This window comes from Sorex araneus, chromosome 6 (genome assembly GCF_027595985.1).
Source record: "Sorex araneus isolate mSorAra2 chromosome 6, mSorAra2.pri, whole genome shotgun sequence".
In the NCBI taxonomy this organism is placed as follows: domain Eukaryota; kingdom Metazoa; phylum Chordata; class Mammalia; order Eulipotyphla; family Soricidae; genus Sorex; species Sorex araneus.
Window position 1 is genome coordinate 132,136,208 of NC_073307.1, and position 18,108 is coordinate 132,154,315.

Below are 18,108 nucleotides of genomic sequence, written 5' to 3' on the forward strand. Positions count from 1 at the left end.
CTTCAGTCTCACACACACCAGTAAGATAGTGGTGGAGAGAGTTCTGCAGTGTGGGAGGCTCAGGGTCAACCCCAGCACCACACGGTCCCCTGAGCACCAACAGGTGTAGTCCACATGCCACATGGGGTTTGGGAAAAAAAGAGTGGAAAATTTGGCTTGTCATTCCCAAATTGTGCCAGAGAGCATCCAACAGGAAATGCTGAAAGGGGTACGTTTCCAAAAGATTTTTAGTAAGAGTTTCCAATGCATTCCTAGAAGATGTAGTTGAAGTGCCTAATTTCTCCTTTCTATTGTGTAAACAGGCTTAAGGGTCAGAGAACAAACTTCCCTAACAGACTAAGTCTCACATTCTGACCAGCAACTGCAGGAGGCTGTCCAGATGTAAAGAAAATCGCCCTAGAAGATTTACTTGCTTTTGGAGTTTTTTAGATTTTTGTTGCCAGGGGATCAAAGCAGGGCTCACAGTATCTAAAGTGTATGTTCCATCACTGAACCATATCCACTGCCTGAGATTTCTAACATTCCACATTTTCTTTTCTCCTGCCCCAAATGACTGGGGTTCGTGGGAGAGTTAATCGAGAAAAGTTTATCTTTACCTTGATCAGAAAACACTCATTGTGGGCTGGAATTATAATACAGTAGGTAGGGTGTTAGCCTTGCACACTGCCAACCTGGGTTCAATCCCTGGCATCCCATATGGTCTTCCGAGCACTGCCAGGACTAATTCCTGAGTAAAGAGCCAGGAGTAACCCCTGAACATTGCCAGGTGTAATCCAAAAGGCCAAAAGAAAAAAGAAAAGCAAACAGTGAATGAGGCAAGTTAATTAACCTTAAAAGAGTCGGATTTTTCTCAGGGACTTAAATAAGGTGTTAAAGGTGAAAGAACATAAGCAACAGTAAGGAGAAAATAAAGGACAATAGCTTAGGAAATTACGGTTCAGTACCTACTTAGGGGGCAACAAGTAGCCAAGCAGCCCTTATATCTCCAGCTCTGCTGACATTAGAATGAGTAGCTTGAAAATAACCAATCTCAACAATATCTAGCCACAAAGGTGGATACTTCTTTTGTACACAACCTTGTAACAAACTCTTGAAAATAACCAATCTCAACAATATCTAGCCACAAAGGTGGATACTTCTTTTGTACACAACCTTGTAACAAACTCTCCATACTCAGGAAAACCTTTATGAGGATTATTCCTTCCTAAAGAGTCTTGCTAATCTAGCTGTCCTTCGAGTTTAGACTAGAGGGTTAACATTTAGCATATGTTAACATTTTATCATCATAGATCTCCAAAATTGAAGAGTTTTCCATTTTGAGCATGAACCAGAATCACCCAGAAAACTTGTTAACTCAAACTATAGGGCCAGAGTTAACCCCCAAAACTTCTGATTTAGTGAGTCTGGGAGAGGGTCACCAAATTTTCCTTTCCAAGAAGTTTTTGCAGGGAAGGTTGCAATGGCTAGTCTAGAAACCACTCTTGAAAACCCATTGCTCTACAATGGTGGTTTGCAAGCTTGAATGCACTTTGATATAATTTGTGGAATGTGAAAAAATGCATTTACCTCAGCATGAAACTTAGATTTTTTTATTATCAATATATTGATTATTATTAATTTTTATTATTATATTTTGATAGTTATACTGGGACTTAGTCTTTGCTTTGGGGAAACCAACATAAAGGGTTAGCATCAGGGTCACTCAGAATTCAGGTAATTAACTGTTATGGTTGATTTTTTTTTCTTTTGGGGTCACGCCCAGTGATGCACAGGGGTTCCTGGCTCTTTTCTCAGGAATTACTCCTGGCGGTGCTCGGTGGACCATATGGGATGCTGGGAATCGAACCCGGGTTGGCCATATGCAAGGCAAATACCCTACTCGCTGTGCTATCGCTCCAGTCCCATGTTATGGTTGATTTTATGTGTCACCTTGGGTGAGCTATAGCAGCTAGTTTGGGATCAAATATTACTCTAAAATATTACTCTTGATGTTTCTGTGAAGGCATTTTTAATGTGTAATTTTTAAAAATTTATTCTTTTATTGAATCACCATGTGGAAAGTTACAAAGCTTTCAGGTTTAAGTCTCAGTTATACAATGCTCGAACACCCATCCCTTCACCAGTGCACATATTCCACCACCAAGAATCACAGTATATCTCTCGCCCACCCCTCACCTCCCCAGCCCCCAACCCTGCCTGTGTAACTGGTAAATTTCACTATACTTTCACTTTACTTTGATTACATTCAATATTTCAACAAAAGGCTCACTAAGTATCTGAGAGGTACAAGCTTACAATGATGCAATTTCTGGCAGATATTTCTCTGGACTTAGTTACTAAAATACTAAAATACAGAAATCCAAAACCGTGTGGCCGCTACTTCGGCCACTTGACCTCATATCTCTTCGTTCTCAGCAATGGAAAACAAATTATCAAATGCTTCCTTTTAATGTGTAATTTTTATTTTTAGTCAATAGATTGTCATCCCGTTGCTCATCAATTTGCTCGAGCAGGCAGCAGTAATGTCTCTATTTTGAAACTCATTACTGTTCTTTGGCTTATCGAATACACCATGGATAGCTTGTCAGGCTCTGCCATGCGGGTGAGATACTCTCAGTAACTTGCTGGGCTCTCTAAGAGGGGCGGAGGAATTGAACCTGGGTCAGCCGCATGCAAGGCAAACACCCTGCTGCTGTGCTATCACTCCAACCCAGTCAATAGACTAAGTTAAAAATTTTCTTTCAGATTGAGTGGCCCTGTGGCTGGAGTGATAACACAGCAGGTAGGGCAAACGCCCTTGCACGCGGCCAACCCGGGTTCGATTCCCAGCATCCCATATGGTCCCCTAAGCACCACCAGGAGTAATTCCTTTGTGCATGAGGCAGTAATAACTCCTGTCCATCGCCCAGTGTGACCCAAAAAGCAAAAAACAAACAAATAAACAAACAAAAAAGAACAGATTGAGTGGTCCTTATGCAAACAGAAGCCTTAAAAAAGGACCCAAATGAAGAAGAAATTGCCTGCAAACTGTCTTCAGACTCAAGCTGCAATATCAACTCTTCCCTATATTCCTAGATTTCCCTGGCCCATAACCATTTATTCCTTTAATATTTCTCTACATACACATCCTATTTGTTCTTGCTCTCAAGAGAACCTTGGGCAATGCAATAACCTAATTAGTGTCTATTCCAAATTGGTTCCCAGAAAGATGCTGACTCTGAGTAAAATATAAGCCTTTTGCTAGATTTTTTTTTTCCTGTGATTAGATAAGTCAATTGGTTTGGGCTGGCTAATTTCTGGACCCCAGGGACTACTGCTAGCACTGTGCTTGGGGGTCACTCCAGGCAGTGCCCAGAGGACCTGGGCACCCCTGCCATTGACCCATGAGGGCTACTGTGTGCAAGTGTGTGCCCCACCCCACGGCAGTTCTGTTGCTGTTATTTTTGGATCACATTCAGCTATGTGTATGAGTGAGGGGGTAGGGCGACTCCTGATTTGGGCTTTGGGGTCCCTCTTAGTGGTGTTCCAGGAATTGAACCCAGGGCCTCACACATGTGCCCTGCCACTGAGCCAAATCCCCAGCCCCCAAGATAGTTTATTTAGTTTTATTGGGGGAGAGAGCTTTTGGGGGACCCTCCAGTATAGGATATGTAATCAGGTGGGCACCTCATGCAAACATTTTAACCCCTGTACTCCATCTCTGGACTGGAGCAATAGCACAGTGGGTAGGGCGTTTGCCTCACACACGGCCGACCCGGGTTTGATTCTTCCATCCTTCTCGGAGAGTCCAGCAAGATACAGTGAGTATCCCGCCCACAGGGCAGAGCCTGGCAAGCTACCCATGGCATATTCGATATGCCAAAAACAGTAACAAGTCTCACTTGGAGATTTTGCCCACTGGAGCAAATCAATGAGCAACAGGATGACAGTGCAACAGTGTCATTTTTAAAATTATTTTATTTTGTTCATATTATTTAACAATTCCTCTTTGGAACATTCTTGAATGCATTTCAAGCTAATTTTCCCCATTTTTATTTTGTTCCCACCATCCTTAGTAGAAGTCATGGTGTCCTGTAGACCCAGCATTAATTTTTCCTTATGGTACTAACACTGCAATTAACCTCTAAGCAATCACCCTTCCATCCTCAGTCAATGTAGTTCAAGTTCATTTTGGGGTTTTGGGGATAGGAGCATCACCAAGTCTTGGTCTTTGAGAATGCAGTATCTCCTAGTTTTAGTGGACGTTTTGAGGGTAGACATATGACTAAGTCCAGTGAATCATAGCCAATGACAGTTGACTAAATCATAGCCAATGTCTGTTGACTAAAAAAGAAATGATGCTCTTTATCAATGAGGGTTATTCCAGCAAGTAACCTGAATACCAATTTGATTAATCTATCTTAAAATGTAAACAACATAGATAAAATTAGAAGCCAAAGTCCAAGACTTAGAGTACCTCAGTACCTCTATCTGTAGTCAACTCCAGACTTTTCAGTAACTGGAATGATTATTTTCTAGTTTTCCCCATGATGAGCCACTAAGTGAAGTCAAAGCAGTGACCAAATGGAGAGTTTGTCCAATGCATCTGAAGATAAAAACAACTAAAAACCCAGAGTTTAATGGGGCTTTTAAAACAGATGTTATTGGAATTTCAATCTAGTTTAAGGAGGATAAACTTGTTACCTGCAACCACATCTCTATTCCTTTTCTAGTACCTGTACAATCTTCTTTATGGTTCTTAGGGACTTAACTAAACCTTTAACGGACAAATAACTGTCCTTTAAACTAAACTTGTAAAATCTTTATAGTTCTCCGGGACTTAACTAAAACCTCCTTTAAAGGACTAATAATTTCCACTGGGTCTAAGACACTAATAAAAATATGAAACATAATTAAGGTATCAGTATTTGGGTGTTTAGACTGGAGTTCCTTGCTTTTAAAGTCCTTGTATTTGAATTTTGAATATTTGGTGCACTCTATCACGTATTCTATGCTTCATAGCTAGAACTCAGTCCTAGGTTAAATATTAGAAATTGTTAATAAATGAGTCTGGATAAACTTTGAAACCAGTGTAAGGTCTATCATTTTATCAAACCGGCAATTTATATCATATTGCTAGCAAAACTTAATTTGAGCATTAACAGATCTGCCCTTCTGCCCTTACAGGGCACTTAATTCTGTGTGGTTGGAGAAGGAACATATAGTGTGTGTGTGTGTGTGTGTGTGTGTGTGTGTGTGTGTGTGTGTGTGTGTGTGTATAAACCAGGTCCCCACACACTCAAAGCATGTGCTCTTCACTGAGCTACATCCCCAGCCCAAAAGCTAAACAGTATCAATCTTTTATGGTAAGAATATTTAAATGCTTTCATCTATTTTGATATTTTTGTATATTGGTGTATTTTTAAACTTCTTTTCTTCTTTGAATAAGATAAAGCAGAATGTCTGTGATCTTTGCCATGCATCCACAGGTTCACCTATTTCTAAGGTTTCCATTAAATAAAAAAAACTTTGTAGGGACAGCATTGATTTCCTTTTTAAAAAAAGTGCTGCTGTAAAATTTGGACAATTTAGAGAAAAATGTGATTTGTTAAATGTTAAGCCTTTGCTGTTCAGTAAAAAATAAAACAAGACCAGAGAAAAGTTTTTTACATCTACATTGTAGACTTTTTAGCTTTGTGCTACAAAACTAAAAATAGCAGCTTCTCTCCTATTAATAATTGAGACAGACCTAAGAATAAACTACCAGTTCACCTGTATTGGGTCTAACTCATAGCAACAAGCTGCCTTTGTTAGGTTTTGTGCTATTTCATCTTTCCACCTGTCCTACTTAGCTGCTACCCACCCCCCATTATACAATACAATGTTACAAATTGTAGTCCTTGTTTTACATGAGGTTCTCAGACTGCTTTCATCATAGTGCTGAAGTTTTGTAACTATTCAACCCTCCCCCTATTTTTCCCACCTCTCAGTCCCTGGCTTTTTTACTCTTGTGCTATTTCAAAGAGTTTGATCTTTGTTCTTGTTTTTGTTTTTAAAAACTGCACCTGTAAGTGATGCCATACAGTATTTCTCTTTCTCTGATTTATTTTGCTTAAGCGGATACTTTTTATAATTATTATCTTACAAATGGAATAAACTGTGGCTCAGGGCTTTAAAACTTTCCTAAGTCACAAAGCTTGTAAAACAGAGAAAAAAATTGGTTAGCACCCTTTGACTCCAAAGAGCAAATGCTGACCTACATCCACTCCCCTCTGTCTCTGTTTCTCTCTACAGGGGAAGTGCTTTGTATGCAGGATTCACTGGAGCTGTTCCATCCTGATGGTCTGTGTCTTATTACATTTTGTTTATAACATGTCCTGTTGTTAATGATTTTACCTACTATGCCCAGCACTTGGTCACTCCATAAAGAAGGATGGAAAAGCATTGTTGAGCCAGTTACAAAAAAGACTTTTCTGATTCCACGAAGAAGGGTCATGTTGAAGAATAAGCTACACACCTGATAAGTGAAAACAGATTTCCATTGTGTTACAGTCTCCACGTTACTTTTGTTCTGTTTTAAAGTCTTTTGTATCCATCGCCGGTGTATGGCATCCATCTGTCCAGAAGAGGGCGATGTTTTACTACAAACGTCCAGTGACACATTTGACCTGCTTCGGAGAAGGTAAACATTTTAAGAACTCATTTCTTAGGTAGGGCTGCTTTAGGGGCACCTTGGCGCAGGGAGATGGGGAGAGAAGGGTGCAGGCAATTATCCCACATATTAATTGGAAAAGAGCAAAACTCACCTTCTCGCCTTTTTTTGATTTAAGTTGTGTGTTCAACAAGCAATCAGAAGTAGTCCAAGTTCCCTTATGAGTGTTTATAATCCAGAAAAATAGAACATACGCTTTGGTGTCACACAGCCCTGAATTCAAATACTTTCTCTACTACTGGCTTTTTGATTTCACACAAGTCATTTAGTTTCAAGAGACCTCATTTTCCGTGTTATTCATGCCTTCGCTATAAAGATGTCAAGCTTTGTACTAAGTGCAGATATTCAGTAATTGGTGCTCTTTGGGAGTCGGGGCAGTCTTCCTAGAATCTAGGGGGACCTAGAGTACACTACCAGAGGTATTGTCCCAGCTGATGGGCCTGATGGTACAGTCATCAGGTCCACCAAGGTGGCATTGCTCAAACCCACTGGTACTGGCGCCACTGGGACCAAACCCAGTGGTTCTAGGTAGCCATGAAGGCTATGTCCAGTAATGTTCAAGAGGCCAATAATAAGTTCATATTACTTTTCAAAATATATTGCCAAGAACAACACACTGAAGATGCATTTTTGCATTCATTTAACACTGAGATAATACAAATCATCTTCATGGTATAAAAAAAAACTCATGTAACACATTAATTCTTTTTGATCTTAAATTTCTGGGGATTGATCTTCAAATGTTGAGTATCCAAATAGGGACTTATAGTAGAGGCATGACCTGTGCTCCGGCCCTTTGAACTACTTCCCCAACCCCTAAACAGTAATTTATCATTCACTGGCAATAGGATTTCCAGATAAACAGGAATACAGTTGAATTTTATGCTAAATTTTTGTTGATGATGTTTTTGATTTATTTCAGTTAAGCTAGTGTGCTTTATGGTCTGGGTGTACACAGTTACCACACCTCACCATCACCAAAGTATGCAGGCTTTCCTTGTGTTTTCTCCAATACACCTCAACATCATCATCCCGTGTCACCTTCAGCCCACCTACTTCACACATAAGACAATTAAAAATAAATTTTAGATATGCCACAAATAATTAGGGGGGAGTTATTGGGCCACACACAGTTGTATGCAGGGCTTACACCCGGCTTTGCACTCAGGAGTCATTCCTGGCAGTGTTCAGGGCCATATGGGGTGCCCAGGCATAGAACCAGGGTGAGCCACATGGAAAGCAAATGCCTTACCCCAGGTACTATGTCTCTAGTCCACACACAGAAAAAAAATCATGGCTTATTTTGTTTATTTGCTTTATTTGTTTGTGGACCATATTCAGCAATACTCAGGGGTTACTCCTGACTCTGCACTCAAAAATTACTCCTGATAGTAATGGACTATATGGGGTGCCTGGGATTGTACTTGGGTGGGCAGCGTACAAGGCAAATGCCTTACCCACTGTACTATTGGTCCAGCCACCACCCCCCAAATACTTTTCTTTTTGGGTCACAGCTGGTGATGCACAGGGGTTACTCCTAGCTCATGCACTCAGGAATTACTCCTGGTGGTACTTGAGGGACAATATGGAATGCTGGGAATTGCACCAGGGTCGGTGGAGTGCAAGGGAAATGCCCTCCCCCGGGGACTATCGCTCCAGCCCCAATTTTCTAATATAAATGTGTCTCTAAGGATATTATGAGCACAAAGTAACTACATGAAAGACATTAATGATATTTGTTTACCTGTAGTTCATGCTTACCTGGGTGTCCTGTGATCTGATTGGTTACATTTCGCTATCTGAAACAACACACTATCCTCACAAAATGAGGAAATGACATTTTAAGTGCTGGAGCCTAGAGATGTTCAGATCTCTTTTAGTAAACAACTCGATAGTGCTCATAACTAGAACAATTAATGTAGGCAATAGCCTGAATGCTTCAGTACGTCAATATGAACAAAGCTGTATGGAATTTTCCTTTCAACTAAGCTTTGGTCGTTGTTTCTAGTCTTCATCACAATAAACACAGTGCTTGGCATGTGGCAGGCCTTCGGTGAGTTTGTTGTTGTTGTTGTTGTTGTTGTTGTTTGAGTAAAATATGAAAGTGGAAATGGGACACTTGAGGAAGGAAAGCACGGAGCCAGAGATAAGCTGAGTGCCTTGCACTCGGTCGACCCGGGTTCGAGTCCCAGCATCCCATATGGTACCCTGAGCACTGCCAGGAGTGATTCCTGAGTGCAGAGCCAGGAGTAACCCCTGTGCATTGCCAGGCGTGACCCAAAAAGCAAAAAAAAAAAAAAAAAAATAGGTCATGCAGCTTCCTCGTAATTTTGTTTTCGTCTCGCTCCTTTTTCCTCTCTGCCCTTCTAAGAGGAGAGTCTTCTTTCTTTGAATAGGGGGATTTAGACCAACTGAGAACACTGTGGAAATGAAGGGGAAAGGAAGTGAAAGGGAGAATTTTGTTTTGTCAAGCGCTACCCTGGGTTCTCTTCACTGATGCAGAAGCAAGGCAGAGGCCTCAGGGCGACAGGAAGTCCAGTACACCCAGTCCAGATCCCTGAACCCCAACCAAGTAACTATTCCGAGTGACCAGATGAGTTGGCTTGGTGGGTTCTAACTTGGGGGGGGGGGGAGGAGCAGGAGAACATGTGAGCTCCGGTTGTTCTCTCCAGCCTGGCATCTTCTGGCATCTTGCTTTTTTCTGGGAAACCATCAGCACACGAGCAAATGGGCAATAGCCGCAGGCCCTCTCACTGTACCTGTTTCAGGCCTTCGGTCTGGCCCCCTGCCGCTGCACTCCATGTGTTCTCTCCCAGCAGCGCAGGGTATCAGCCTTGTTCACCGGAACAGCTCATTGCGGCTTGCACTGAACAATGTCAGGAGCCGCTTTGGTTGAAGGAACTTCACCTCCAAGTAGCAAACGCAGTGCTCTGGGCAAGCAGCAGAGACCTTGTGTCGTGATGCTGACCCGCTGACCACAGCCAGATTCCCAAACTGCTTTGCTGGCCAGAGGGAAAGCTTTCAATGACCAGGGGATCATATTTATGTACCAACATCATGCAAATAAGATTTTTGGACAAATTTTAATGACCAGAAGTAATACTTGTGGCAATGTTAACTATTTTTCAAAGGCAGAGCATAAAACAAGATCAATAGGACCACTACAGCTATGTTAAAGAGCAGAATAAAGTAGATGAATAGGACTCCAAAATGTTAAAAACAAATTTTGTGTGTGTTTCGTTTTAAATGTTTATGGTTCTCATTTTCTCTTTCTTTCTCTCTCTCTCTTTCTTTCTTTCTTTCTTTCTTTCTTTCTTTCTTTCTTTCTTTCTTTCTTTCTTTCTTTCTTTCTCTCTCTTTCTCTCTCCTTCCTTCCTTCCTTCCTTCCTTCCTTCCCTCTTTCCCTCTTTCCCTCTTTCTCTCTTTCTCTCTTTCTTTCTTTCTTTCTTTCTTTCTTTCTTTCTTTCTTTCTTTCTTTCTTTCTTTCTTTCTTTCTTTCTTTCTTTCTTTCTTTCTTTCTTTCTTTCTTTCTTCTTTGCTTTTGGTGTTCTTTGTTTGCTTTTCACTTTAGGGTGTCACATCTAGTGGTGCTCAGGGCTTTCTCCTGACAGTGCTCAGGGGACTGTATGTGATACTGGGGATCAAATTCAGGTTTGCCATGTGCACGGCAAGCCACCATAGCAACTGCTCTATCTCTCTGGCCCTTTGTGTTTTTAAAATTTCCTATTTTAACACTATTACTCTTTGTGTGTGTGTGTGTGTGTGTGTGTATGTGTGTGAGGCAAGGAGGAATTGGGTTGTACCTGGCTTCTCAGGGCTTACCCTGGCTCTGTGCCCAGGAGTCACTTCCCTGGCACTGCCTGGGGCTTAATGGAGTTGCCCAAGAGAAGAGCTAGTGTCTAAACCACTGTACTATCTCCCCAATACCAAGCACTAATACTCTCCTAATGCAACACAGGATTACAAAAAAAGGTGGAAATAACTGCTGCTGCTGCTGATTTGTTTCCTTTCCTTCTCACATAGTGACCTGTGGGTTTTACAAGTGATAAAGATTCTTGGGTGAGCCTCTTCATGACTCTCATCCTCAGTTTTCACATCCTTAAAATAGGAATAACACCGGGGGCTGGAGTGATAGCACAGCGGGTAGGGCGTTTGCCTTGCACGTGGCTGGCCCAGGTTCAATTCCCAGCATCCCCTATGGTCCCCTGAGCACTGCCAGGAGTAATTCCTGAGTGCAAAGCCAGAAGTAACCCCTGTGCATTGCCAGGAGTGACCCCAAAAAAACAAAAAAAAAATTAAAAAACATAGGAATAACAACTGGTCTGGGAAACAAGGTTTTATGTGGTTCTTGTGTGATTCCATGAGATGATCTCTTTAAAACTGCCCTCGCCGGTGTTGGTGCAGAGGGGAAGCATTCATTCAGTCTCAACAACAGTCACTGTGATAGGGGAGAATAGCTGAGTCCTTTACCTAATTTTAGTCCTGGCTCCCTTAAGTTTCTCTTCATTCCTTCTTCCTGCTCACCCTCCCTGCCCTGCGTCCTTCAAGCCAGAAAATAGCTGAGAGTGTTTACTCCATAACATTTCACTGGCTTCTTCTCTTACTGCATCTCAAACATTTGGAGCAGATATTGGCTCCAGACCCTCCTGGGAAATGGGTTCCCAGTGGGATAAGATGGAAGGCAGAGGCTTTGGGCATGGGAGAAAAGAACCACTCATCGGCTGGCAGAGATGCTCGGCTCCTAATTACCAAGAAAGGGCAGCTGGCACACAGACTCTGATTCTGCTGCATCACACAAGTAGGCCCAAGGGAAAGGGCAGGTTCCCAGACTAAGGCAGGGTGCAGACGGCAGAAGGAGGCCAGCCAAGCCTTATCACTGGATGTTGGAGGGCAGGAGGGAGGAAATGAATGGGAAACACCACTACAGGGATTTTGATTAAAGGCTTTCATCTGGAAACTGGTGTGTTTGATAGTGTTTGAGACAGAAACTCCAGAGATTAAACGGTATCAACGGAACCCCTTCACTATGACAATGGCAAAGATGTGCTCCCACCAGCTTCTACGGCAAAGCCTCCTCGCAAATTCTGATCTTAGATGCTCTCTCTCTCTCTCTCTCTCTCTCTCTTCCTCCCTCCCCCCAGCCCCCACCTTCCCTAATACCCATCCCCCTCCTGCCACGACTTTCTCCACCCAGGCAGCCTAAATCAACAGAAAACATTTATTAGACTTGCAGGTTCCCAACCCAGAATGCTTTTGAGTCTTGTGAAAAATGGGGTTTGGATATGTCCAAAATATAAACGAAAGAAGAACCATGAGTTGTTACTATTTTTAAAGAACCCTTGAATCAAAACTGCTGCTGCTGCTGCTTTTGGATCATACTTGACTGTGCCCAGGGATCTCCCCTGGCACTTCTCAGGCGAGCATGTGGTGCCCGGGATCGAATTCATGCTAGAGAAGCACCTTACCTACTCCTCTCTCACTCTCTCTCACTCTCTCTCTCTCCCTCTCTCTCTGTCTCTCTCTTTGTCTCTCTCTCCCTCTTTCTTTCTCTCTGTATATATATATCCCTCTCTCTCTCTCTGTCTCTCTCTCTGTCTCTCTCTGTCTCTGTCTCTGTCTCTCTCTCTCTCTCCCTTTATTATATTATTTCTATTAAAACAAGTATGACTCAGGTTCCACGCTGAGCTGTAGTCCCTAATCAGCCCTGGGAGCTAACTGCCTTTATTGTCTCCATTTTGCAGACAAATAGAAATGCCATGAGGTAGTTTCATTGGGTTTTCTCCTTTGTTTCAGCACCTATACCGCTGGCCGACATGTAGTTTGTGCTCAGTCAATATTTGCTGAATCAATGAATGAAGCTAAACCATGTGTTAAAGCCATGCAACTGATAAAGGGAAAAGTGAGGTCACACCCAGGCCAGCGTAAATCCGTAGACTGAATTGGGCCTCCCTGCACCTCTTTCACCACTCGTGGCTTAGGTCAGGAACATTCAAGGGCCTGGTGGCAGGGGCGCCCCCTTCAGGACACTTAGAGTAGACCCCTCCTTAGAGATGAATGTATCAGGATTTTTCCAAGACAGGTGTTTAGACGTTACTAACAAAACAGAGCTTCACAGATATGGGGATATGTTTACATGTTAGCTGTCCAAAGAGGACACTTTTTCATCATCAGTTTTCTGGGCTTTCTGTAATGTCTGATAACAAATTGGAGGCAATTTACCCAAAATCTCCAGATAGAGGCAAATGTACTTCTAGGATCACTTAGCAATTGCTTGAGATCTTTGAAAGTCTCTTGAAGGCAGGCAGTAGAAGCTTTCTTAAGAAATTATCAAGATTAGAGCTCCAGAAGTCACAGACAATTCCTCCACCTTTTTGATTTCATTTATTTGAAAGTGAACGGATGGAGCTTGCGTTTCTCTGTGTGATTAACATCAAGCACGGGTGGTGGCTGAAAGGTCCATTATCTGGAGAAGAACTTAAGAGGCGGGATGGACAACTTCAATTTAGATAATTATTGGATGTGATGAAGTGCTCTTCAAATGGGCCTGCAGGGGTGGGGCCGGGGAGGAACGCCAGGCTTGAAGCGCAGGAAAGACCCTCAGAACCCACAGCAGCAAATATCTGCAAGGAAAAAGTAGGTCTGATGAGATTCCGGCCCCATTGCTCACTAGATGGGCAGCCCTAGGCAAAAAAATCACTCAACCTCTTTGAGGTCAATTTAGACATCAGTAAAAGTAGTAATGGCCACGCCCAGCTTTCAGGTAGCTGTAAACATCCAGATGATGAGAAACCCTTGGAGGCCTCTATGGTTTGGAATTAATGACTCACCCTTGTGAAAACCATTGACACTGAGCAAAGTTTAAAAATGGATCCAAAGAAGGGCGCTTGCCTTGCACACGGCCTAAAGCGGGTTGAGTCTCAGGTCCACATGTGGTCCTCGGGGTATAGCCAGCAGTGATCCCCGAGCACAAAACCAGGAGTAAGCCCTGAGCGCAACTGGCTGTGGTCCCCAAACAAACAAAAAATTTCCAATATGAGCTAGATCAACTCATAGAACATACACGTTCACAGAACCTGAAATGAACACTATCTGAAGGGCCTCACCAAGGAAAGGACCACACAATTCTGAACAAAATCTACGTGGCCCTGGCAAGGGCTTCATAGTTAATATTCCTCTGCCTGTATGAACAGTGTGTAATACTTTTGCCATGTCCAGGGTTCAGGGGAAATGGCTACCATTCTTCATTGTTCCAATCTTGGCGCCTGTGTTCTTGGGTATGTCACTAAACCTCTCTTTGCCTCAGCTTTTCTCTGTCAAAATAAGATGTTAGGAGAATGAAATAGCTGGACATACACACGACTGAGCACACAGTAAGGAATATGTTGGGGCAGCCAGGAGAGAGCTCATGGCGGAAGCACCTGCTTTGCAAATATGAACCTGTGACTTCAATCGCTGGTGCCACCGGCATGGGCTGAACCCGACGCTGGCAGCTCTGTGGTCTGTGACCTCTGGTATCACAAGCTGTTTCCAGCTGCTCTGTGGCCAGGTGTCCTGGAACAAGGCAACTGAAAGGTGCTCGCACTTCTCAGCCAGGGTCATTGCTGGTAAATCCTAACGCCCTTCTTATGTCTGGGAGTCCGTCGCAGCATAGGTACAGCAAGTGAGCACTAGAGCTGGGAGTGCAACCCTGCTGAGCACTACAAGAATGTGCAACCTGGTTAAAGGAACGTGGCCTTCAGCGAGCACCATGGCTGAGTGTCTCTGAATGGAAAGCTCTGCCGAGCACCATGGCTGGGAGTACACAACCTAGGATCGATGCAATAGCAGCAACAGAGTGAAGGGAAGGGGGCCATGTTTTTCAAATGTTCGATATAAAATTGTTTTTAAAAGGAAATAGAGGTCATTATTTTAATTTTACCTCTCTCAAGGGTATTGGTGGCGTGGTTGGGCCACATCCAGCTATGTTTAGGGAGGGCCTATTTCTGGTACTGTGCTCAAGAGTGAGCCCTGACAGTGCTGGGGGACCATATGCAGTACCAGGAATTAAATTCTGCTTGTCTGCATGCAAGGTAAATGCCTTAGCTCCCGTGCTACCACTCCAGTGCTCCTAATCCCTTCTTGCTTTAGGAAGTGACTCAGATATTGTATGTTGAGGATGGCCATGAAGGAAGATTGTATGGTCCAGGGGAATTACACAGGAGCCTAAGCCCTATTTGTTGGGAAGTTTTCATCTCCCTTTAGGAGAGGATGGTGCTGCTCCTTGCATTTGATGAGAAAATAAGAAGAAACGTGGTTCAGGGTTCAGATGGGACCAATGCTGTGTCAAAGAGGAACCATTTAAGAGATACTTTGAAGGCATGAAAGGGTTTATACTGACCTTGTAACGTCATGACGGCCTGAGCTCTCACAATCAGATTTCATGGGTCTGTGAGGTGCTGTGTTCAATAGATGAACTAAAGTAACCTATTTCAGGTACCTAGAGTACGAAATGAGGTAGTGGATAAAAGAATCACAGAACTAAAACCAGTAGAATTCTATTATCCTGGCATCTAGACTTAATTCCCCTGACATCTCTGCTCAGTGCCTGCAAGCATAAAGGACCCCTTGGATAACCATGTGCTCAAGAAACATTCTTTGTCATCCACCTGACTTGCATGTTCTTACGTGCTGGTGCTTGCTTAGATGAAGGGAAGATTACAGTCACATTCTGTTGGGATATTAGTAGAAGAAACAAATATGAAAAAGTTAATGATTTCAAACCTATATACTAGTGATAATCCTCTTCAAGTTGGGTTTCCATTCTTTTTTGACCATTTCTTTAAGCTGTTCTCATTGATAAAATCTCACGTGACCTAGTTCCCTGGTTTGGATGTCCTAAAGGTTTATCAGATCAGAAAATTGAAACAGAGAGTACGTTGATAGCTTTACTCTTGAGGCCATAGAACCAGTTAGTGAGAAAATTCAGATTGGAATCTGTATCTCCAGACTCAGAGATGAGTAGGACTTATCATGGGTTCTACTTATTGTCTTAAGCTATGTGAAATTTTTCATACCAATTATTTTATACAGCTTTGGACTTCCTTGAATTCTTTTGTCTCTATTATTGCATTTATAACTCACAAAAATGTTGAGTGGATTAGACCTAAAAGGAAAATGGAGAAATAGAAAGTTGTTTTTCTCCTCACTGTTTAAGTTTTTTCCAAGCTACGTGTTAAGCCAAACCAGCTATAGAATAATTTCCTGTTTAATAACCACTCTCTCTTCCCTCTTCCCTTATTTTCTTATTTACTATCATGTAATGAGTTATCTCCAAAATTCACATCTTAAAATAACATTGAGAGACAGGATGTATTACAGCAGGTAAGGCCTTTCCTCGCTCCCCCACCCCCAGTCAATCTTCTGCCTTGTATGTGACCCCTGAAAAACCGTAGGAGTGATCTCTGAGCACAGAGCCAGGAATAAGTCCTAAGAACCCTCGGGTGTGTCCTCAATACCCTCCACATCCTGACAGAAAAATAACATTGATTTACTAATAGTTTCTTAGTTTCTGTGGCATCAGGATTCCGGGGGGTCGGGGGTTCTTCCATTGGTACCTTCGACTTAAGGTATCTCCTGAGGTTGCATCATCTGGGGCTACAGTTCCTTCTGAAAACTTAGCTGGGGTATGATTTGCTGCTAAAAGGTTGGCAGGATTCAGTGCTCAGGGCTATTGCAAGGGACCTTACAGACGATTGGCCATAGCCCTCTCCATCTCACTCCCCGTTAACTCCCCCCACCCAGGGCAGGGCTCCATATGAGGGACCTTCACTGAGAATGAGCATGAGAGCATGACCAACAGCAGGGAAGCCCAAGGCAGTAGCCACAGGACTCTGTGTAACCTAATCTTGGAAGCGACATCCCATTACTTTTGTCATGTTTATTCATTAAGTGCAAACCCCAAAAGGTCCAGACTAAACTCAATAGAAAGAAAGACCAAAATGCCCGACTCACAAAAGACTGAAATCACTAGAACCATTTTGGAGAATGGGGTCATATATCACAGGTCCCACATTAAAATTACACTTTCGAGATGCCTATGGTGAAATGAGGCTAGGATTAAGTTGATTATCTTTTAGTCTTCAAAAATATTTTTATTGTAATGTGAATAGGACTATTCATTCAAAATTATAGCTAGCAGCTTGTTGGACATTTTGAAGCCATTGTACAAAGTAGATACATATCCCAAAGGGATAGATCCATGATTCCGCCATCCATCTCATCCTCTCCTCAGAGTATGCTAATTTCAGTGTGTTTTTTTTTTCCATCTGAACCAAAAGTCTTGCCTTCCAGACAACACAAGTGAATGACACTGCCTGCATATCAGAAATTGCTACTGACATTTCAATTTTGCTTAATTTTTTTTCTTTCTTTGATAGTATTATGGAGAAAATTTACATTTGAATAAAAAGCAAATAGTGCATGTCAGAGTAAGCATCAGGGAATGTCAAATTGTTTTTTTCCAATTACAACTCTATTTCAAATAGGGTAATGCAATTAAAGGATAATTACTAGAAGCACAAAGCCAAGGTTACGATCAGAAATGGTTACCCTTTCACTTTAAGTCCTGTCTTGCTAAATAAAATATTCCTGAGGGGCAAGTTACTGTTTGAAAATAGAATACACTCATCCAGGAACAACCAAACACTTGGCAGTGTTGACCAAAACATGCATTTGTGTATAAATACAAGTGTTTAAAAGAGATGAAAAGATACCAAAGGTGAGCCACATTTTCCTTGGCTTTATCACTCTGATTAATAATGTGATAAATTAGCTGTAGGATGCAATATTAATTAACAGTATATTAGTTGCATTTTATTGCCAATAACATAACAAGCTCTGAAATAGTAGTGAGGCTAAACTGCTGATGTGGGCTTTTCTGCAAACTGAGCTGTAGTTTGATTTCTCATTTGTCCAAGTGAAGCATCAGCAACTGAGTAAAACCAATTACCTCAAAACCCACCAAGCCCTCGGCAGCAACTTAGTGCATCTGAGCTTTGCCCAAATGTTATTACTTTCAAATTAGAGCCTGGCCTGAGATGGGGCACAGAAGAATTTCTACTGCTGAAAATAATTCAATATGGCAGTCTAGTTGTATAACACTTTGCAGAGCCAAAAAGAAAGCAAAGACCCCCTCCAACTTCAAGCCATCTTGAATCGATAGCTGTCCACTTCCAGAAGGGAAGTGCAGAGGTAGAGAAATTGGGTATGAAAGAGAGGCATTTTCCTGACCTACTCAGAAATGTTGTCAGAAAACTTCCAGGTCATAGCATTCATTTGGGGGAGTAAGACTTGGGTTTGGGTGGGGAGCACTTTAGAAAGAAAGGATGCTAGAAGAAAGGAGATTTAAATAATAAAGTTATTGTGTCTGAAGAACATTT